The 24,638-nt window shown below is 41.3% G+C and overlaps 1 long non-coding RNA gene and 1 other non-coding gene across 4 annotated transcripts in view; one reads left to right on the top strand and one right to left on the bottom strand.

Moving 5' to 3' along the window:
- Positions 1-24,638, bottom strand: part of LOC123603067 — an 85,195-nt gene that overhangs the window by 35,765 nt on the left and 24,792 nt on the right. The window lies entirely within an intron of this gene.
- On the top strand, positions 398-482 carry TRNAR-UCG. The gene has a single exon. It is a non-coding gene; the product is annotated as a tRNA-Arg (tRNA).

The raw sequence follows: 24,638 nt of genomic DNA, 5'->3' as shown, positions 1-24,638 counted from the left end.
GACGGCCCTGGGGGCTGCATGAAACCCCAGTATCAGTACTAGACCGTCTACTTCCAAATGTAAGAATAAAAAAACCTCAAATTTTTTTTAGTTTATTTATTTCTTTTGAGAAAGAGAGAGAGAGAGCACAGGAGGGGCAGAGGGAGAGGGGAGAGAGAGAATCCCAAGTAGGCTCAACACTGTTAGCACAGAGCCTAATTTAGGGCTTGAACCCACGAACGAGAAGATCATAACCTAAGCCAAAACCAAGAGTCCAACACTTAACTGACTGAGCCACCCAGGCACCCCTGAAAATCTCTAATTTTTTCAATCACCATTTTCTAGATTCTTGTTCCTTGACACTCAGTGCAATTTCTACCAACATAGAAGCCTTATTTAAAAATTGGTCTCAGGGGGCGCCTGGATAGCTCAGTTGGTTGAGCATCTGACTTCGGCTCAGGTCATGATCTCAAGGTTCGTGGGTTCGAGTCCCACATCGGGCTCTGTGCTGACAGCTCAGAGCCTGGAGCCTGCTTCAGATTCTGTGTCTCCCTCTTTCTCTGCTCCTCCCCTGCTTGCACTCTGTTTCTCTCTCCCTCAAAATAGATAAACTTTAAAAAAAATTTTTTTTAAATGGTCTCAGGTCCAATCTCTGCTAAGATAGCCTTCAAGTTAATATGACATTTAGGAAAAAATGAAGAGTTGATTATCACCAACATGCAACAGGAAACTCCTTGTCCTGTGACTAGGGCCACCCAAAGTAAAGGGAAAAGGAGACGAACATCCAGGAGATAGCTGGCCAGTTTAGAAGAGGTTGCCTATAAGACAGTGTCCACCAAATCCAGAGGCTAGCATCCTCCACCATTTTTTTTTCTTTTTGGTTGGCATATTCCCCTTCATCTTTAAACCAATGGAAGAAAAAAAAAATGAACAATAAATGCTAACACAATTACTTACTTTCAGTGGCTTCTCATTGCCCCACCCAATCAAGTAGATTTGGACAGTTTATTGAACTATTAATGTGTGCTTTGCATCACCAGTGATGTCCTCTCCTACGCCAATCAAGTAGCCAGGTAAATTGCTGCCTTGCTTCAGGGGAGCTTTGCAGCAGATGCTTCAAAGCAAATTCCCTACTAACCCTGCCTGCTGTTTGGAATTCAGGGGCTTCAGTCCCTCGGGTGGATTATGTTGGAGGGAGGCAGAGGCAGATGGGGCAAAGGAGAACACAGAGTCTGCCCTACATTAGAAAAGCATGGTGGTCTCTACTAACAGCAGAGACCTGTGTTTACTCCCGACAGTCTCTGGGGGAGCAGCCAGGGCTTCTGAGGGGCAGGACAGGTGTAAAACAAGAGAGACCGTCCCCCGGGCAACAGGGCTCCTATGTGAATGAAGATCACTGCAGCTCAAAGAGAGCCCAGAAAAAACCACTACCTTTAAGGTTCTGCGACGGCTGTAACAATAGAACTACCAGTATGAGCCAAAAAATTAGGGGCAAGTTCTCTGTTTTTCAAGAAACCCCAAAAGTCTCTGAGATACCGAGGGAGGGAGAAGAGCCCCCAATGACACACTGAATTTACTTGTAGCAAAGTGAGATGAAGGCTCAAAAGAGTCATCTGCACACTCCTGTTTGTGATTCAAGAGTTATTCCCATTGCCAATTCCTTCCTCTAAATCTGAGCCTCAACAGCTCGATCTCCTCAACGTGGAGAGGAGCATGAGTCTTACACTCCACACGTGACGTTTTCTGTTTTGGGGCTGTTGTTGTTGTTGTTTTTCCCCAGCATATTCTGCCCTTTGACAAAGTACACTCACCCATTCAATACACGAGTGCCCATTTTTTTTTTTTAATCTTTAAATACTTTCCCTTCACAAAACTCTCCCTGATCCTGAAATTCCAAGTCCTCGTTTCCTTCTTTACATCTCCATATTACTTGTTGGCAACTTCTCTTGGGACATTTACCCTGTCCCACTTTGTGCTCCAATCTCCTAGCTGCTTCCCCACTATCAAACACCTTAAACAAAATAATAAAACCTCACTGAACATCTAGTATGCACTCGAAGGAGACGGATGTCTGTTTCCCAAGTATGTGGCATAGTACCATATATGCATTCGTTTACCAGCAAATATTTTGTGAGGGGTCTACTACGTCCTGTCACCTGGAATAGAATACAGAGCGAGTCTTCAAGGTCCCCGAAGTCTGTGTGTTATGGTCAAGGTTCACAGGTTGGAACATCATCAATTCTCAGTATTTGCTGATATCAATTCTTAGCATTTTAAAGCCATACTGTACTTTGAGCAGAATGGGGAAGATAATTTTGCGGGGCAGTGACCTTCTTGATATCTCAGAATATGCCACGTAGGCTTTGCAGTTACTAGAAGCATAAATAGCAAGAAAAACTTTAAGTATGCTTTAACCATTTCCATTTTGAAATCAGGTAAGTAAGATCATTTTTCTTTTCTTTTTTTTTTATTTTATAGACTCTTAATCAAGTTTATTATAAAGTAAGCCAAAGCCAAAGAGGAACTGTGAATCACAGGTGCAATCTTGCATCAAGTTCAGCATCTAGTTTACTTCCCTATTTTATTTCATTATTTGTTTAAAATTGTTTTCTTTCTTTTTTTTTTTTTAATTTACATCCAAGTTAGTTAGCATATAGTGCAATACTGATTTCAGGAATAGAATCCAGTGATTCATCCCCTACATATAACACCCAGGGCTCATCCCAACGAGTGTCCCCCTCAAGGCCCCTCACCCATGTAGCCATCTCCCCACCCACCAGCAACCCTCTGTTTGTTCTCTGTATTTAAGAGTCTCTTATGTTTTGTCCCCCTTCCTGTTTTTATATTATTTTTGCTTCCTTCCCCTATGTTCATCTGTTTTGTATCTTACATTCCACATATGAGTGAAGTCATAGGATCTTGTTCTTTCTCTGGCTGGCTAATTGTGCTTAGCATAATACCCCCTAGTTCCATGCAGCTCATTTTTATTTTCAAGGCAAATGTGCAAATAAAAATATGTGAAATTCATGCAAAATGCTGAGATGAAGGAACTGTTATCCAAGAGAAAGCTACTTTCTCTTCTCAGGACTTGCTTCCTTAGCCTTTCATTCTTCCCTGCTGTCACTGCTGCTTTGGAATTTGCTATTATGTGTAATAAGACTCCATCACAAATGTTTGTGGAGAATTCAAGAAATATTCACTGGAGATCTTGGCACAGACCAGCCACGAATCCATCTCTGATCTCCCTTCCCACGCTCCCCATCCCGTGTTCAGGCTCTCTTTCTTCTTCCCAGTTAGCCACTCTCCTGACTCGACTAGCTGCTGGGGGGCAAACTTCCTGTTTTCCATCTCTCGAATATGTCACAAACCTTATGTATTAAGGGCTAGTGAAGTAAGGAACTCTGGCCTAAGCATCAAGAAGCCTGAGCTTATGTGGTCATTTACTCAACAAATATTTTAAAGCATTTTATATGTTTCAGGCACTGGGTTAAGCCTTAGAAAACAGGGATGAACTCAGGGCACCTAGGTGGCTCCATGGGTTGAGTGTCCAAAGTGGGCTCAGGTCATGATCTCACGGTTCATGGGTTCAAGCCCCGCACCAGGCTCTGTGCTCACAGCTCAGAGGCTGGAGCCTGCTTTGGATTCCGTGTCTCCTCTCTCCCTGCCCCTCCCCTACTCATGCTCTGTCTCGCAAAAATAAATAAATGTTAAAAAAAAATTAAAAAGGGACATCTGGGTGGCTCAGTCAGTTAAGCATCCGACTTCAGCTCAGATCATTATCTTGCAGTTGGTGAGTTCAAGCCCCACGTTGGACTCTGTGCTGACAGCTCAATCTGGAGCCTGCTTCTCTGTCTCCCTCTCTCTCTGCTCCTCCCCTACTCATGTTCTGTCTCTCTCCCTCAAAAATAAATAAACATTTAAAAAGAAAAAGAAAACAGGGATAAACAAAATGGGAAATTCCTGGTCTTCAAAGAGCTTACGTTCTAAGGGAGAAAAACGATTAACACATTCACAGATAACCAGAAAGCTTTCAGATAGTGAAGAATGCTCTGAAAGAAAGAAATGGACAAGTGTGACAGATAGCAACTGTTGGCAGGTGCTTCCAGTATGGCGCTTAGGGAAGTCTTCTCTGATATTTAAGTAGGTTTGATGAATCTGGCCAGAGTCCAAGGAAGAACATTTCAGGCATCTCAGCCCAAGATGAGAAAAAGTTGAAGTCACAGAAAGGAGATAGCCCCTAGGATGGACAGAGACCCTATGTGAGGCCAGGAGAACAGGGTTAGCTCATGGAGAGCCTAGGAGCCCCAGTGAGGAGATGAGATTTTAACTTAAGAATATAGGATGTATTTGGTGTGCTTAAAGCAGAGAAGTGACAGCCTCTTTTTTTTTTAAAGATCACTATGGCTAACAGGTGGAACATGGAATTAAAAATACTGCTTAGGAGATTATTGTATAAATTCAGGAAAGAGAAGGAGAAGGATTGGATACATGAGAGTTGGACCCCATATGTGAGCTGAAAGAGAGCCACCAAGATATCACCCAGGCTTTTAGCTAGAGGGCTTGAATAGACGGTAGTTCCCCTTACTGAGATGGGAAAGCATTCTAAGCCTGCCTTACCTGACCCTGGTTAATGTGGTCTCTTCAACTTGGAAATGCAGATATTGAAAGAGAGAGAATGGCCTCAGATACTCCTTCAGCACTACAATATCAAAGCTCAGTTGGGTAACCGAGACATGATATGCTTCTCTTGTATTATTCCCATAGGGGGAATAATACAAACTTTGGAACAAAAGAGGCTGGGAGCTCCATAAAGCTTCCAGAATGCTCCACAAGGCCGTCTGACTTTGGCAAATAAACCACCCGTGCCTCGGTCTCCTCATCTTCACAATAGGATGATAAAGCTGACTTGTTTCGCTGGGCTGCTATCAGGAACAAGACAGTTGGAATGTACTAGTAATCAGGTAATCACACAGTCTCCTTTGCAGACAGACTCAACACATGTTCTTTCTTTTCCTTCAATCACTCCACTTTGTGAATCTCTTGACCCGGGGATTTTCTTTTCTTCTGAGGGTGAAGCAGCAACTCCAACTCTGGGGGTTCCCAGAGCAGAATCTCACGTGTGTCCCTTCCTGCGATGGTCACACAGCCCTAGACCTCTGTGGCTTCTCGCCTGGAAGGCGAGCGTTGCAGGAGGAGGGCAACACAGCCAGCTCCAAGCCCGTGGGCTCCAGGTTATCAACCTAGGGTTTCATGCTTCACTTTGACTTATCAGCTTCCCCTGCCATGAGCTCAACCCTCTCCCTGATGAATGGGACTTCAAGAACTGGGTCTGAGAAAAAAGCATGATGGAATGCTTCACAATGCTCATTCTCAGACACACCGCCCACACGCCATGTTGCTGTGGCTCGCCATGTTACGTGACACTCGGGGGATGAGACAGGCACGCTACAGGAAGGGAGAGGACGGTCTCATGGGCTGCCTATACCCCATTTTTAGTTACCAAAACCTAAAAATTTTAGCCACCATAAAAATTCACTAATGAACAAGCCCCGTCCTTTTTTTTTTTTTTTTTTTTTTTTTTTTTTTTCCCACATATGCCTCTCTTGTTTCCATTTCTTTCATTTGTTCACTTTTCCTTTCAGGAAAACGTCCCAATGATAGAATTCCCCAAACATCATGCTTTTCCAAGGTTTCCCGCTGTCCAGACAGAAAGCCAGGTTATTGTCGTCATTTCTGCTGTGGCAGCTGGAGGGCAGTGCAATTCTCTCTTTCTCTCTCTCTCTCTAGTCTCTTTCTCAGTGTGTGTATATGTCTCTCTGTGTCTCTCTCTCAGAGCTTCTCATTTCCTCCCAGCCCCCTCCCAGCCCCCTCCCAGCTAAGTGAGGAGGGGAAGAGACACAATGGAGGGGAAACAAGCCCACAGGGCACAGGAGCCCTGGGGGAAATGATGTGGAAAAAAAAAAAAAACAAGCAAAGTCAAGCTCACAGATCCACATCCTGGTGTAGCTTCCTCCTCACTCACACAGGACTAGCTGCTTTCACACCCATCCAACACGTGCTTCCCTTTCTACATCTTCTCCCTACACCCAATTCCTCAAATTCTTCATGTGTGAGCTCAGCTCAGCCTCACCCTTGCACGCTCACACACAAACTCAATCAGCACCTCCCCCGTCTTTCCTCATCTCCAGCTCAGGGCTGGCCCCCAGGCCTTGTGACCCGGGACTGGGAGAGGCCACTGTGGTCTGATCAGGTCTGGGTGTGGGACAATAAGGCAGACAGAGAGGCAGAGCCTGATTCCAGAGAGGCTGGCTGCTGGAGAGTGGCCCAGCCCCACAGGCAGGGAGGGCATTATCGGCGAACGGCCCGAGTGACTACTGGCAGACAGTGACAGAGCCCAATGCATGAGTGCCCACGGTGCCACCACAGGTCACAGAACAAGCAGGAGCGGCAGGGCCAGGCATGGAACTAGAGCAGGGGAAAAGGAAGCCACAGTAACAGTCGTCCATTTGCAGGGAGCTTTGTGCTTTCCAAAATTGAGGCACCTTGGTGCACCTGTTACTTCAGGTAAGACGGGCATATGTTACGATCCCCTCTTTAAAGGTGAGAAACGGAGCCCGTATGAAGGTAGAAACCGTTCTAATTAGACGTTTATGACAGAGCTGGGTTAGATTCCAGGCCTGGGGTGACAGCTTTACCCAAAACATCACTGACCTGCATAAAATCACGTATCAGGAGCAAAGTCATCATGTAGGGTAGCATCCCTGATAGGGCTTTGCAAGGTCAAAGTCAGATTTCGCACCATCTCAAATACAAGGGCCCCTACTATGGCCCTTTAATGTGTCCACGTATTCTAAGGAAGGACAATAAAAGAGATCTCAGGTAAGGGCCGGCAGAAAAATGGTGATCAAAAGAACATGCTGGGCACCAACCTCTCATGACAGGTTTCAAAGCCTCCCTCTCTTCCACTCCCTCCTCATGGAATTCACAGAACTTATTGACAGAATATTGTAACTACACGAGCCCATGGTGAGGAAATTACAGACTATCTGCTCAAAACTGTGTTTGCAGTAAGCTTCTTTCTTTGCAACGCAAAGACAGAATATTTCTTTTAATAGACTTCCCCTTCTCCCCTCGCTACAATTTTAAAAAAGAGAAAGAAAAGACCAAATATGAAAGGTATCTTCGTGGTAAGCGACGGTTTGGAATGAGAAATGAGTGCTTTGATTTTGTTTTTATTTTTGTTTTTATTTTTTTTTCAACGTTTATTTATTTTTGGGACAGAGAGAGACAGAGCATGAACGGGGGAGGGGCAGAGAGAGAGGGAGACACAGAATCGGAAACAGGCTCCAGGCTCTGAGCCATCAGCCCAGAGCCTGACGCGGGGCTCGAACTCAAGGACCGCGAGATCGTGACCTGGCTGAAGTCGGACGCTTAACCGACTGCGCCACCCAGGCGCCCCTGATTTTGTTTTTAAAGTTATTCTCCTTTTCTAAAGCTTTTATTTTTCCAGAACAAATTAGCGGTGAGGCATTGCAAATTCTGTATTTTTGTACTCACTCTATTAGGGGTGCCTGGGTGGCTCATTCGGTCGAGTGTCCGACTTGGCTCAGGTCACGATCTCATGGTTCGTGAGTAAGAGCTCCATTTCAGGCTCTCTGATGTCAGTGCAGAGCCCACTTTGGATCCTCTGTGCCCCCCTCTCTCTCTGCCCCTCCACTGCTTGCTCTTGTACTTTCTGTCTCCCTCTCTCTCTCTCTCTCTCAAAAAATAACTATTAAAAAAATTATATTCACCCTAGACTTCAATACGCTATTTTGACTGCCTTTTGAATTTCTTTATGACCTAGATCAAGCTTCTCTGTGCCACATTAGTAAAAATTAAAATTGTAGCTTCTATCGATATCACAAACATGCTATATGGGCTGGGAAAGCAACCTTCCGTGAGGCCCTATTTATAGGGTTTAAAACTAAACTTCTCTAAGATGCCAATACCTAAGGGTCCTTGGGACACTTCTTGAAACTGCGATTCTGCTCGTTTTTCTTTTAATTAGGAATCTATTTTATTTTACTCAAAAACAAATAAATAATTCCAATGTCGAGAGCCAAAGTACATGCTAATGGTAACGGGAGTCAGGGAGCCTATTCACTGGTAGAGATCATATATCTTCTTTTACCTGAAATGTTTCACCTGAGAGGACATTCAAGTAATGGGACTACTTGCTGATCTCTCATATATACCATAGATTCTTTTTTTTTTTAAGTTTATTTATTTTTGAGAAAGAGAGAGAGAGCATGAGCAGAGGAAGGAGAGAGAGAGAGAGAGAGAGAGAGAATCCCAAGCAGGCCCTGCACTGTCAGGGTGGAGCCCAATATGGCGCTCCATCTGATGAACCACAAGATCATGACCTGAGCTGAAACCCAAGAGTTGGACACTTAACCCACTGAGCTACCCAGGCATCCCTACCATAGATTCTTATGATTCAGTCCCTTGAACCCTTGCACTTCAAGATGCCACACCAAGCATATGTGTTGACTTCCACTCCCTCACAGCATTCACACAGCATGTATGACAAAGAAATACAGCTAGAGTAACACTGAGTAGGGGGGAAGACTATCAGTGAGAAACATATTTGGATAAGTAAGAAAGAAAATGGGATCATATTACTACATAAACCAGAATGAAGGAAGCTGAGACCCAGAACGCAAATATAAGAAGGCTACCACAGAGGTGGGAGCCACTTCTCGCCACAGCGTCCTAGGAACCCTTAAACGTGAGGCTGGTAAGAAACAAGAGCAGAAACAGGAGGAGGAGTAACCAGTGTAATTAGCTAAAGGAGTATTTATGAAATATCTAGTCCAGGGAGCTCCTCCCACCCCATTCCAATCCCCTTGCATCAAAACAACTACAGACTGTGGAATCTGAGCTGCAGAAATGCTGCCTACCCACTCCATACTGACGTGCCCTCAAGGAAGGCCTTTCTCTCAGCGCGTCCCACCCACAGAGCTCACAGTCAGACCCCTGGTTCTGCTGCTTAGTAGAGATCCTTGTAAGAGCAGAAGAACCACAGAGCAGCAGGGGAAAGCAATGACAGTCACCTACAGGACTGATTCCTACCAACACCCAAAGTAATCCACAGTCAAGATGGCAGATTTGAGAAGGAACCCAGAGCAAAGTTTTGCATTGAGCAAACTATTCTCTATCTTGTTTATGATGCTAGTAACATGACTACATGCACTTATCAAAACTCATCAAAGTAAGTATCTTGAAAGGATGAATTTTGCTGAATGTCAATTATACTGCAATAAGCCTAAATTTAAAGAAGAAGCACAAACGTATGCAGGGAAAGAAGGCTGAAGTTGGTGACATCTGACTTGGTCTGAAGCTGTCCCGGACAGTTTATCCACTTGTAGAGCAGAACAGAGTGGTGACAAACAGAAGGACTGGCTCCAAAATTAATAAAGGCATTAAGCTATTCCGATAAACTCAGAAGCAGAAGGGAGAGAAAGTACCAGACAGTCCAAAAGACCTTATTTTATACAATTCACATCACAGTGGATATGACTACCTAAAGAAATGATCCTCACCTCCTTCGAAAGAACTATTTGGGGACATCTTAAATTATCTCAGGACATCTAGATAAATGCTCAATAAAATGGGAACTAAAGGTCATGTAGACAAAAATAGAACAAACCAAAGAGGCTTCCTATTAAAATAAAAGGAACAAACAAAAATAAGAAAGTTACTGGAAATTAAAAATATGCTTGCTAAAGATTATTACATGTAATAAAAGGGTTGAAAACTAAAACCAAGGAAATCTTCTAATATGTTCAACAAAAACAAAGGAATCAAAGGTATGAAAAAAAAAAAGGTTAAAATCGTAGAGAATCCATATAAAAAGTCCTACAACCCAGCTAAACAAATCTGAAGGAAATGAATGGTGGAAAAAATTAAAGAAAGAGGAGTGGATACACAAAAACAATAAAATGTGGATTATACAGACAACGACATATTGTTCAGCCATGAGAAGGAATGAGGTACGGATATACACTATGATATGGATGAATCTTGAAAACATTCCACCAAATGAAAGAAACCAGATACAAAAGGCCATATGTTGTATGATTCCATGTATATGAAAAATCCAGAATACATAAAATCATGGAAACAAAGTAGATTGATGGTTTCTAGGGGCTGGGGGAAGGAAGAATGGGGAATGAAGGATCATGGCAATGGGGTTTCTTCTGAGAATGATGTAAATGTTCTAAAACTAGACAGTGGTTATGGTTGCAAACCTTTGTGAATATGCAAAAAACCATTGATACGTGCTTGAAAACAGTGAATCCTATGGCATGTAAATTAGATATAATTTTTAAAAAGAAATAGTAAAAAAAAATCACAGAACCGAAAGTAAACAAAGCAATAAGATTTAAGATTGAATATTAACTAGAGCAAATATACAGATGCTCAGTCCCCAAACCATCTTACAAAACTGAACACCAAAAGAAATAAAACTAAAAGAGCATCAAGAAAAAGTTACTTACAGAAAAAGTGAAATAAAAATGTCAAACTTCTCATCTGCAATACTGCTAGAAGACAAAGGAACAATGGCTTTTCATAGTTCTGCAGGAATATGTTATTGACAAAATTAGAATAGGACGTCATACTCCTACGAGAATATCTTCTAAAAAGTACTTTCCATTGAACACATAGTATGATTACTAAGTTGATATCTAAGAGTTTAAAGTAATTATCATAACTCAGCAATAGTCTCTGAACTCAGGAGAAAAATGAATGAACACAGTGAGAACTTAAACACAGAGAGAGAAAATATTAAAAAGACAGCTGAAAAATACAACTGAAATGAAAAAAACACTAGAGGGAATCAATAGCAGATTAAATGATGCAGAAGGGATGCCTGGGTGGGTTAGTGGGTTAAGCACCCAACTCTTGATTTGGGTCAGGTCATAATCCCAGGATAGTGGGATTGAGCCCTTCATTGGGCTCCATGATGAGAGTAGAGTCTACTTGAGACACACTCTCTCTCTCTCTCTCTCTCTCTCACTCTTGTTCTCACTCTCCCCCTCTCCCCTGCTCGTATGCTCACGCTCACTCACTCTTGAAAGAAAGAAAGAAAGAAAGAAAGAAAGAAAGAAAGAAAGAAAGAAAGAAAAGAAAGAATCCATGATCTGAAAACAAGATTCTAGAAATAATCAGAAAAACAAAAAGAAAAAGGAATTTTAAAAGCAAGGACAGCTTGGAAGACCTCTAGAACATCAGGCACACTAACATTCACATTATAGGGATCCCAGAAGAAGAAGATATAGGAAGAATCAGAAACCTACTAGAAAAATAGTGGCTACAAACTTCCCTAAACTGATGAAGAAAACAGACATCCGAATCCTAGAAGAAAACATAGTCCCAAATAAGATAAATCCAAAGTTTACCCCACACCAAGACACATTAAAATACAGTGTCAACAGTTAAAGAGAGAACCTTAGAGGCACCTGGGTGGCTTAGTCAGTTAAGCATCCGACTCTTGGTTTCGGCTCAGGTCATGATCTCGCAGTTTCATGAGTTCAAGCCCCGCATCAGGCTCTGGGCAGGTAGTGCAGAGCCTGCTTGGGATTCTCTCTATATCCCTCTCTTTCTGCCCCTTCCCCACACCAGCTGTCTCTGCCTCTCTCAAAATAAAAAAATAAACTTTAAAAAAATCTATTAAAAAAGAGAGAGAATCTTAAAAGCAACAAGAGAAAAACAACTAGTTATGTACAAGAGAATCACTATCAGTTTGTTTTTCAGCAGCAACTTTGCAAACTAGTATCCTAGACACACAGAAGCTAAAGGAGTTTATCAACACCAAACCAGCCTTACAAGGCATGTTAAAAGCATTTCTTTCAATGGATAAGACAAGGCCATGGGGCACCTGGGTGGCTCAGTCGGTTGGGCGGCCGACTTCGGCTCAGGTCATGATCTCACGGTTGGTGAGTTTGAGCCCCGCGTCGGGCTCTGTGCTGACAGCTCAGAGCCTGGAGCCTGCTTCAGATTCTGTGTCTTCCCCTCTCTCTGCCCCTCCCCTGTTCATGCTCAGTTTCTCTCTATCTCTCAATAATGAATAAACATTAAAAAAAAAAAAAAAAAAGACAAGGCCATAACTAGAAATTAGCAAATTATGAAAAAAATCTCACTGGTAAAAATACATGTATGGTAAATAGATGGGATCAACCAGTATGCAAACTAAAAGGCAAACTAGTAAAATAATCTAGACATACAACTATTAGTCAAAGGATACACAAACTAAGAAGATATAGAACATATGATCTTAAAAACCTAAAATGTGGGTGGAGGAGTAAAAATATAGTACTTCGAGAACATGATGGTCACACTTAAGTGACCATCAATTCATAATAGATTTCTATACATATAGGAAGTTATATATGAACCTCATGGTAACCTCAAACCCAATACCTATAAGAGATACACACAGACAAAAGAGAAAGGAATATAAACCTAACTCTCAAGACAGTCACCAAATCACAAGGGAAGAAGAGCAAGAGAAGTAGACAAGAACAGAGAACTACAAGAACAACCAGCAAACAACAAAATGTCCAAAAGTACATACCTATCAGTAATTCCTTTAAGTGTGAACAGACTAAATGCTCCAATCAAAAGACATATGGGACAGAATGGATTAAAAAAACATGTTTATTTGCTGCCTATAAGAGACTCGCTTCAGAACTAAAGACATACACAGAAAGTGACCAGATGGAAAATGATATTCCATGAAAATAGAAACAAAAAGAAAGCTGGAGTAGCAAAACTGATATAAGGCTTTAAAATATACTTGAAGTGGAGCCCAGGTGGCTCAGTCAGTTAAGTGTCCATTTTGGCTCAGGTCATGATCTTGTGGTTCGTGGGTTCAAGCCCCATGTCAGGTTCTGTGCTGACAGCTCAGAGCCTGGAGTCTGCTTTGAATTCTGTGTCTCCTTCTCTCTCTCCCACCTGTGCATTCTCTCTCTCTCTCTCTCAAAACTAAAACATTAAAAAAATGTTAATATCCTTTAAAAATGGGTGGGTGTAACAAGAGACCAAAAAAAAAATGACATTACATATTGATAAAGGGCTCAATCCAATAAGAGGATATAACACATATAAATATATAAACACCCAACATAGGAGCACCTAAATACATCACACAATTATTATCAAACATAAAGGAAGAAACTGACAAAATACAGTAATAGTAGGGGACTCTGACACCCCACATATATCAATGAGTTGATCATCCAGATCGAATATCAGTGAAGAAACATTGGACTTAAACAACACATCAGAACAGATGGACTTAATGGATATATATAGAGCATTCCAATCCAGAACAGCAGAATGCACATTCTTTACAAATGCACATCATTTTCCAACATGTATCATGTTAGACCACAAAACAACTCTCAATAAATTTAAGAAGACTGAAATAATATCAAGCATATTTTCTAACTAGAACAGTATAAAATTAGAAATCAATTACAGGAAAAAAAAAAAAAACAAACACATGGAGACTAACCAGCATGCTATCAAAAAACCAGTAAGCCCCCCAAAAAACAAATAGGAAATCAAAACTTACCTTGAGACAAAAGAAAATGGAAACAAAACAGTCCAAAATCTATCAGACATAGCAAAAGCAGTTCTAAGAGGTAAGTTCATAGCAATACAGACTCACCAAAACAAACAAGAAAAATCTCAAAATATATAACCTTATACCTAAAGAAGCTAGCAAAAAGAACAAAGCTCAAAGTTAATATAAGAAAAGACATAATACAGATTAGAGTGGAAATCAATGAGAGACCAAAAAAAAAAAAAAGAACAAATGGAAAAAATCAATGAAAGTAAGAGCTGTTTCTTTGAAAAGACACAGAAAATTGATAAACCTATAGCAAGACACACACACACACACACACACACACACACACACACACACACACCAAAAGAAAGAATCCAAATAAATAAAATCATAAACAAAACAGAGGAAGTTATAACCAATATTATAGAAATACAAACGATCTTCAGAGACTATTATAATTATATGTATGCCGAGAAATGGGACAACCTAGAAGAAACAGACAACTTCTTAGAAACATACCATTTTCCAAGAATGAATCAAAAAGAAATAGTTGGAATAGACCAATTACTGGTAATGCAATTAAATAGGTTTCAGACACACAAAAGTCCCCAAGCACAAAAGTCCAAGACCAGGTATCTTCACAGGTGAAACCGTACCAAACACTTAAAGAAAAAAATAATACCTGTCCTTTTCAAACTATTCCAAAAAACTAAACAAATACTTCCAAACTCATTAAATGAGGCCAGCATTACCCTGATACCAAAATGAAAGACACACACACACACACACACACACACACCCCAAAGGCCAAGATCCCTAATAAACATAGATGCAAAAATCATCATTCTGCAATCATCATTTGCAAAATATTAGCAAACTAAATTGCAACAATACACTAAGCACATCCTGTACCATGATCAAGTAGGATTTATTCCAAGGATATAAGGATGGTTCACCATCCACAAATCAATGTGACACAACACATTAACAAAAAGAAGGATAAAAATCCTATGATTATCTCAATAGATGCAGAAAAAGCATGTGACAAGATTCAACATCCATTTATAATAAAAACTCTCAACAAAGTCAGTATAGAAGGGACACAGCTCAACATAATAAAGACCAGATATGACAAACCCACAGCCAACATCATACTCAATGGTGAAAAGCTAAAAGCTTTCCATCTCAGATCTGGAACAAGGAAAAGATGCCCACTCTCACCATTTTAATTCAACATACTATTGGAAGTCTTAGCCACAGCAATCAGAAAAGAAAAAGAAATAAAACATGTCCAAACCAGAAAGGAAGAAGTAAAAATATAACTATCTGTAGACAACATACTATACACAGAAAATCCTAAGGACTCAAAAAAAAAAAAAAAAAACTACAAAAAAGATGAATTCAGTAAAGCTGCAGGATACAAAATTAATATACAGAAATCTGTTGCATTTCTACACATTAATAATTAACTACCAGAAATAGAAATTAAGAAAGTAATTCCATTTACAAGTGCACAAAATAAAATAAAATACCTAGGAATAAATTCAGCCAAGGAGGTGAAAGACTTGTATCCTGAAAATTATAAGACATTGATGAAAGAAATTTAAGACAACACAATAAATGGAAAGACACACTATGCTCATAGACTGAAAGAAATAGCATTGTAAAGTGTCCACACTAACCAATGCAATCTACAGATTTAATACAATTCCTGTCACAATACCAATGGAATTTGTCACAGAACTAGAGCAAACAATACTAAAATTTCTATGGAACCACAAAAGAGCCCAAATAGCAAAGGTGATCTTGAGGGGAAAACACAAAACAAACAAAGCAAACAAAACGAAAAAAAACAAAGCTGGAGGTATCAGACTCCCTGACTTCAAATTATACTACAAGGCTGTAGTAATCAAAACAGTATGGTACTAACACAAAAATAGACACATAGATCAAAGGAGTGTAATAGAAATCCCAGAAAACGAACAAACAAAAACAAAAACAAACAACCCCATGCTTATAGGATCAACTAATCTATGACAAACACAAAAATATACACTGGGAAAAAGACAATCTGTTCAATAAGTAATGCTGGGAAAACTGGACAACCACATGCCAAAGAATGAAACTGGACCATCTTCTTACATCATATACAAAATTAAAGTCAAAATGGATTAAAGACTTGAATGTAAGACTGGAAACCAAAGTCCTAGAAGAAAATTCGGGCAATAAACTTTTGGACATAGGTCTTACCACTATTTTTTTAATTTGTTTCCTCAGGCAAGGGCAATAAAGGAAAAATAAACAAATGGGAATACTTCAAACTAAAACGCTTTTTCACGGCCAAGGAAACAATCAACAAAATGTAAAGGTAACCTACTGAATGAGAGAAGACATTTGCAAATGTTGTAACCAATGATATAACTGATAAAGGGTTAATATCCAAAATATATGAAGAATAAATAGCAAAAAAACAGCAAAAAGAAAAAAAAAACACCTTAAAATCCAATTAAAAGATGAGAAGACCTGAATAGATATTTCTCTAAAGAAGATACCCAGATGGACAATAGACACATGAAAAATGCTCAACATCACTCATCATGAGGGAAATGCAAATGAAAACTACCATGAAGTATCATCTCACACCTGTCAGAATGGCTAGTATCAAAAAGACAAGAAATAACAAGAGTCGGTGAGAATGTGGAGAAAAGGGAGCCGTCACGCACTATTGGTGGTAATGAAAAAATGGCACAGCCACTATAATCTTCCACTATGAAGTTTCCTCAAAAAAAGTAAAAATAGAATTACCATATGATTCAGCAATTTCACCTTTGGGTATTTATCCTAAAACACGAATTCAAAAAATATATATGCACCCCTATGTTTATTGCAGCATTATACAATAAAAAATGTAATAAAAATGGAAGAGAGTAGAAGCTGAAAATAAATTCCTCATCTTTTACTTCTATGTGGAATGTAAAACACAAAAGCAACGAAACAGAACAGAAATAGACTCATAGATACAGAAAACAATCAGATGGTTGCCAGAGGGGAGGGGGTGGGAATATGAGAGAAAGAGGGAAAGGGGATTAAAAGGTACAAATTGCTAGTTATAAAATATGTAAGACAAAGGGATGCAACATACAGCGTAAGGAATAGAGTTCATAATACTGTAACAACACTGTATGGTGACAGATGGTAGCTAGATTTATCATGGTGATCATTTCATAATGTATAGAAAAGTTGAATCACTATGGTGTATACCTGAAACTAAAAAAACGGTGGGGGAGGGGCGAGGGGAGTTGATATGTCAGTGATGTAATGCAAACATTTGTGTTTCCACTCTCAAGAAAAAAAAGTAAAGCAATTAGCAACAAAATAAAAGGTGAGCAAAAACAGTTGTTTAAGAAACCACTCCACAGGGGCGCCTGGGTGGCTCAGTCGGTTGAGCGTCCGACTTCGGCTCAGGTCATGATCATGATCTCGAGGTCTGTGAGTTCCAGCTCCGCGTCAGGCTCTGTGCCGACAGCTCGGAGCTTGGAGCCTGTTTCAGATTCTGTGTCTCCCTCTCTCTCTGCCCCTCCCCCGCTCATGCTCTGTCTCTCTCCGTCAAAAATAAACAAACACCAAGAAAATTAAAAAAAAAAAAAACCAATGTACAAATATGAACTCAAGTGTGGTCATGACTTCAAAGAATTTGAGTATGAAGCAAGAGAATCTAATGCCTAGAACGTGCTCTCTTGAATAGTTTAGTGATAAAGAATTGCATTCTCTTTTCTAGGGATTAAACTTCTTCACTTTATTTTGAAGGTAATAATGCTTATATAGTAAAAATGTGAGAAGTGGTGTTTACTGATTTAAAGCTACAAATGTAAACAATAAAGAAAATGCAATAAATATGGGAGGGAGTGGAAGGTGAAGATACATTCCTCAAATTTCGGACTGAGGAGGCAACAGATACTGTCCAAATAATATATTCAGAATAGGCAAACAGACAAGTTACTTTAAGTTATAAGCATCAGGGACTAAAAACCGAAGTAATTAAAAGCGGAGTGCTTTCTTCTGAAGGTGGTACCGGGAGCGAGGATGATAGATGTTCATTCGTCATTTAATGCTTTTATATATCGTTCACATTTTGTTATACTACACGCAAGTATGACTTTTATAAACTAAAAAAACATAAAGCAAGAACAATTCCCAGGCCTGACGACTTAACTGTAATTGTTAGGAATATTTCCGGTAGCAATATACAGAAAACATGACTAACAGTGGCTTATAACGCAACGTTGCTGCTTTTAAAAAAAGAGATCCAGAGTTAGGCAGAGAGGTTTGGGGGCCTGATGACATCAGGGAGAACCCAGGCTCTTTCCATGTTTCCATTCTGCCGCCCACAGCACTGTCTATGGTCCCCACTCAGGATCCCAGCAGCCTGCCAAGCTGCAGCTACCAGTTGTCTCACAACCACATCCAAAACTGACAAGGAAATTAGCAGAGGCACAAAGGATTAACTCCCACATGATAATCTCTTCTTATTTCTTTTCCAGAAACCACCATCCCTTCTCCTTCCAACTTCTTCAAACCCTACTTCTCTTACATTTTATGGGCCAGAATTCGGTCACCCTCTTGCCCTCACACCAGTCACAGGCAAAGGCATAGTTTACCTTAATTGGCTTATACCAATCTTATCTCATTAGCTGGGACAGAGCACACTGCTTCCCAAACAAAATCATCCGTGTTCTTTAACAAAGAAGAAGAGAGGATTGGCTGTTAGATAGGCCATAAGAGGGTCCACCAGGCTGACTGACCAATTAACTTAACAACTACTATCCCTCAGTGAGGAGATGGCTGCCCGCCTATCTGTCAGAATCACAAAATCTGGACTCTCGCAAGACAAAAGTCAATAAATACAGTCATGAGTCCTTAGTCCTATGTTGATTTAATGCGTATTAATCTTTTGAGATAAAACCATTAGTCATGTGTTGGCATCTGCAAATTAACACCGGCTTCTGGGGAGAAACTGTTGAGAGGAAAAAAAAAAAAAAATCACATCCCTGCATTTTTCAAAGGTTTAACATCAAAAATTTATCAAGTGTAAAAACTCAGTCTGTTTGATACTGTTGAAATGATTAATTTTACAAATAGCTACTAGAAACAAGACACATCTGACAACTCGAAGAATTAGAAGAGGAGGCAAACGTTTTCCTTTCTGAGTTAAAAAAAAAAAAAGTGAGTCCCCATCATTTTCATTTTCTCTCCCTTGTAGCATTTTATTGTCTCTGGCACATTTCTTAAGTCAAAGACTTTCCTGAAGATTCCATATATCAGACACTTATTGGCTTGCTTTTCAGCAACCCCATCATGGCTGATTTACTAATATATCCTATAGACTTTCCGTGGAATCTATACAGAGAAAGCCCATAGCGCCTCATAATTCCCACCTATTTTAAGTTAAAGACTTAATGCGTAGATAGGATCTGACATATGAGTGTTGCTCACCAGTTCACTGTCAGAGCAAGCTTGAATAATTAGTACCAGCAGCTCTTCTCTCCAGATATTAATACCTTATATCATAAATGTCAAGCAGAGCGCAAAGATGCAATTGGAAAACCTCCGAAGGGTAGGGGGCCCATAAATCATGAAGGTTTCACTCTATTTTCCTTCCATTTTACTATCAGAAAATAAACCCAGGATGGTGAGATTTAAAATCTTGACCTCTTTTTATTTATTACATATCACTGTGCCTTCCCTGAAGGGGTATCCTGGACGGAGGGCTGAGAGGGTGGGTGAAGGGGAGGAGGGTGGAGACTGCTCAGCTGGGGAAGAATCAGGAAGCATTCAGGGGGTAACAGAGGTCACCAAAGAAACAAAACCTCACAGCAGTCCTTCTGGGCTGTTCTGTGCCCTCTCTCCAGGACACCATGCTGTGTGCCTTTGGGACATGGGGGCTGGCCCTTTGCAGGAGGCAGGCTCGAGTGAGGGAGGTGTTTCTATTTAAAAAACATGCAGCCCCTGCCCTACTCCTGCCCCTGCCCTAGCGGTGAAAAACAATCTCTTTTATGGTTGGAGAACAAATGTGAGAATGAACGTTGTAATAAATTTTAATGAGCTTATTAAGGACACCAGGCCCTAAATAAACACCCTATTCAAACGAGGCACTCGTTCCAACCCCACCTCCAGTAACAGCTAGGACTCCAGCTGCAATCATAGGATCTCTAATTCAGAAAGGAGGAAGTCCTCCTGCCAGAAGAACAAACTGTTCTATCTTTAGAGAGTTTTGACTATTAGCAGGTTCCCATAATAATGAGCTGAGGTCAGCCTCCCTGAAACTCCTGTCAGTTTATCCATATCCTCCAGGGTCCCACTGGGCAATTCTATCTCCTTTTTCTTCTGCAAGTCTTTGGTGCATGTGTAAATTGGTGTCTCAAACCTCCTGTATACCGAGCTGACCAGCCCCGAACTCTTTAACACATCCTTGGGTGACAAAGTTGCACATTCCAGGGTCTCATCTCAATAATCTCCAGTTTATCATAAAGACAGTGAAACTCAAAGCCTTACGTCATTACCCTCAGGCTCACACAGTCTGTAGGAAGCAAAGCCAGGCATCTTTGCCCCTGAGCCATCTTATACCCCAGAGCCACAACTATCACTTTCTTTATTCTTAGGCTCCCTACTTTTATAAATATGACCAAAGACCAAATTCTTATTCCTTTTTTTTTTTTTCTTCTCTCTTTTTGGCTCATTGAGTTTGTTCTCAAATCCATATCTTCAGCCCAAATCTCTCCCTCTTCCATAATTTTTATTCAACTGCCCACTGGACATCACCATTTGGAAAACACCGTATCACCTCAAACTCAACAAGTCCCAATTGAATAGATCATTTTTTCTCCCAAAGATGCTCCTCACCCATTGTTCCTCAAAATTAGAAAGTGCTTTACTATCCACTCAGTTGTCCCAAGACTGAAGCCTGAGAATCACTTTTTTCAATTTTTTTTAACATTTATTTTTTTTTAAGACAGAGAGACACAGAGCATGAATGGGGGAGGGTCAGAGAGAGAGGGAGACACAGAATCTGAAACAGGCTCCAGGCTCTGAGCTGTCAGCACAGAGCCTGACGCGGGGCTTGAACTCACGAACCGCGAGATCACGACCTGAGCCAAAATCGGACGCTTAACCGACTGAGCCACCCAGGTGCCCCTGAGAATCACTCTTGAGTCTTCTCTTGCCTCCACACCCAAACCATCACCAAGTCCTGATTCTTTTTCTGCTTTTCAGCTCTGCCCACTGGGTTCCATCTGCACTGTCACTGGAGGAGGCCACCAACATCTCTAACCTCAAGGACTACAACATGCTCCCAGCAGGTCACCAGGCACCTATTATGCCGCCTCCTGCCTCTTCCCTTCTTTACATTGAAGCTGGTGGGAAACTTCCAATATGAAAATCTGACTAAGTCACTGTTGCTTAAGACTTTTTCGTGCTTTCTCATCACACACACACACAGACACACACACACAGAATCAGTATGATGTACACCTGAAACTAACGCAATATTGTGTGACTAGAGTCCGTAATAAAAAACTATCCAAGCTCTTTACCTGACTTGAAAAATCCTTCCAGACCTACTCCAGTCTTCACTCTCCAATTTCATCTCTCATTACGTTTCCCACCCTTTATGCTATAGTCTTAATAAACCTCGTCCCCTTCCTTCAGCATTTTATGTCGTATTACTTCCAGGCCATTACACATGTTGTTCCCTCTTACGGGATCATTCTTTCTCTCCCCATTGCCTGGCAAGCCAACTCCTACTCATCCTCCAGATCTCAGCTTTAATGTCACTTCCTCAAAGTGAACTTCCCTTGATATTAAGGCTGTACATTCCCTAAGATACTGCTTTTATTTACCATTGCATTATCATTCTTTGTTTTCCTTCTGGTTTGTTTCCTTAAGAAAATGAATCATGTCTATCTTGTCTATCTTCAAACCCCCAGCAATGACAAAGAAGTTGAAGAATATTTGTCAAATAAAGGAATGAGTGACAATTACAATGCTGCTCAAATATGGTGGACCTGGGGCACCTGGGTGGCTCAGTCGGTTAAGCGGCTAACTTCGGCTCAGGTCACGATCTCAAGGTACGTGGGTTCGGACCCCGCATCAGGCTCTGTGCTGACAGCTCAGAGCCTGGGCCTACTTCAGATTCTGTGTCTCCCTCTCTCTCTGTTCCTCCCCTGCTCACGCTCTGTCTCTTGCTCTCAAAAATAAACAAACATTAAAGAAACATCAAATATGGTGGACCTAAGCACGCACCCTTGAACACATATGCGTAAAGTTGGTAGTTTGGACTCCAGAGAGCACATCAAATTTATTTCTCATTAATCTTCATGCTGTTGGCTTATCTCACCACTTCAGATTGCTGAGGAGTTTTTGGAACCGGATTCTTTCCAACTTACTATCTAGCATATTAGCTATCGCTGCCAATTTAACGTTACTTGAAAACTTAATCAGCATGCCTCTGTATCTTCAACAAACAAGGACAGAAGACTCGTTACACCCATTAGACATCCACCTCCACTAATAAGCACCCATTGGATATGCTGATTCAATCAGGTTCAAATATACTACATTTCTCCTGTCAAATTCAAGAATATCATGGGTCAACTAATCAAGAGACTTGACAAAGCTCAAATAAAGACTTCTGTAATTCCCTAAACCCATGTTTCTTTCTGGCCTATCGCACTCACAGATAATATTCAGGTAATATCCCCTGGGCATATGCAAGCTTCTGTGAAATTCCCAGAAGCACAGCTAGAACTCCACCTCTTTCACTCTCATTAAAGAAATCACACTGGGGGCGCCTGGGTGGCGCAGTCGGTTAAGCGCCCGACTTCAGCCAGGTCACGATCTCGCGGTCCGTGAGTTCGAGCCCCGCATCGGGCTCTGGGCTGATGGCTCAGAGCCTGGAGCCTGTTTCCGATTCTGTGTCTCCCTCTCTCTCTGCCCCTCCCCCATTCATGCTCTGTCTCTCTCTGTCCCCAAAAAAATAAACGTTGAAAAAAAAAAAAATTAAAAAAAAAAAAAGAAATCACACTGAAGAGCAACTCAGTTAAATGTCACAACAGATCTGGCAGGGGGCCTGGCTCTTCTGGAGTTGAGGCTTATATCTGTGCCTGGAAGCAAGCCCCCAAGGGCTCACTCCCACGTCCATGCCGTTTGTGTTATGGCATTTTGGCCCTAATTCCGCACTCTTCTTCCCATATAATCCTTTATTTCTTCCTGACCCAGTCTCCTGCTGGTCTCCAAACATACCAGGATGAAAAGGACTAAGTGGTTACACTGATACTATTAAAACCAGCAGAGACCAAAGCGTGCAGGGAAATTTTACCTAGGAAACTAGATATTCTACCAAAACAATTGTCCTATGAAATGACCCATCACCTCGGTGCCCTAGCTGGCAACCTCTGCAGACCTAAGTTTCACAAGGTGATGAACATCAGCATGGACAACGTCCATGAATGACGCCGAGATCAGTGAGACAGACTCCAGTAACAGCACAGCCTCCTGGTTGCAGGGGCATCAAAGCAAGTGAAGCAGAAAAGGATGTGTTCGTTCTGCTCCAGAGTCCACTTGTATTGCTGGCACTTGGTAAGGTCTCTGGGCCATTCCTCAAAGGAAACCAGAAGTTAAATTCCCTAACAGAGTGGGATATTACAGCAGCCCACTTCTAATATATCAGGCTTTATGGACTACAAGTCTATTACAGACTGGCAATCAGATCAGCAGCAAATGATGGTTGAAAAGAACACAAATAGGGGCGCCTGGGTGGCTCAGTTGGCTAAGGGTCCAACTTCAGCTCAGGTCATGATCTCGCGGTTCCTGAGTCTGAGCTCCACATCGGACTCTCCAGTGACCATATGGAGCCTGCTTGGGATTTTCCCTCTCTCTCTCTCACTCTCTCTCTCTGTCCCTGTCTGTATCTCAAAATAAACAAATAAAAATAAAATAACACAGAGAAAAACAGCAAAAGCATAAGGATGCCAGTTTTCCAGGCAGTGAAGGGAGGGGTGTTTGAGACAGGTATGAGGAAGGTCAAGGCCTGGTCATCCAGTGGTGGGGGCTTTTGATCCAAAACCTATAAAACCTAAGAAAACTTTAATCCAAGATCTTGTGAGACAGGAAAACATGAGGGTCAGCTCGTTGTGGCAGACAATGCTAGCGGCCTCTCCATATCTACTCCCCTCAACTTCCTCCTAAAAGAATTCTGAATTTTTAAAAGGAAGATACATTGCTTTTCACCTACAAGATTTCTTCCCAGCTTCCTTTTCAGTCAGCTTAGGACATAACTAGTTTTGGCCAATGACCTGAGCGAAGAAATGCTGTGCTGTAAGTTCAAGAAACCTTCTTGTAAGGGAGGGGTAAATATTTTCTCTCCCTCTCTCCACGCTGCTGCTTGGAATGATGATGTAATGGCTAGATCCAAGCAGCCATCTTGGACTGTGAGGTGGCCCTGAGGATGGAGGCCACACACAGAACACAGCACAACAAGAGCAGTTTCCTGGCACTGCTGCTACCACACCAGCCCTGGATTGCCATATGTCCAGGTTTCTTTTTTATGAAATAAATAGAAACAATCTTGTTTAAGATATAATTTTCAGGACATTGTCACTTTCAGCCAAACTCTAAATCATCACTGCTCCCTCTTCTAAGAGTTCACAAAAGACCTGGGCTTAGCGCCTCTGTCTAGCTGCCCAGGCATTTTGCAGAGGGATCCAGGCCAGTTAGGTCAAGCTTCACTCCGACAAGGGACCCCAAATGGAGACTTGTAATCTTTTCTTCAAATGAGACTATACATAAAACCTTTACAAGATTTCTGATGGTTAAAGCATTGATTTGCCTGATGTAACTGAAACACACCACCATGCTTGGAACCTTGTTTTGCCAAATGTCACTTGTTTAATCCCTGGAGTCTTAAATAAAAAGAAGTGACTCCGAGTCCAAGGGTGACTGCTTGTTGCTGTCAGCATCCTACCAGCAGTGTGGGAGGAAACCTGTT

This window comes from Leopardus geoffroyi, chromosome A1 (genome assembly GCF_018350155.1).
Source record: "Leopardus geoffroyi isolate Oge1 chromosome A1, O.geoffroyi_Oge1_pat1.0, whole genome shotgun sequence".
NCBI classification, from domain to species: Eukaryota; Metazoa; Chordata; class Mammalia; order Carnivora; family Felidae; genus Leopardus; species Leopardus geoffroyi.
The sequence above is the reverse complement of the archived record's forward strand: the minus strand, read 5'-3'. Positions and strand labels throughout refer to the sequence as shown.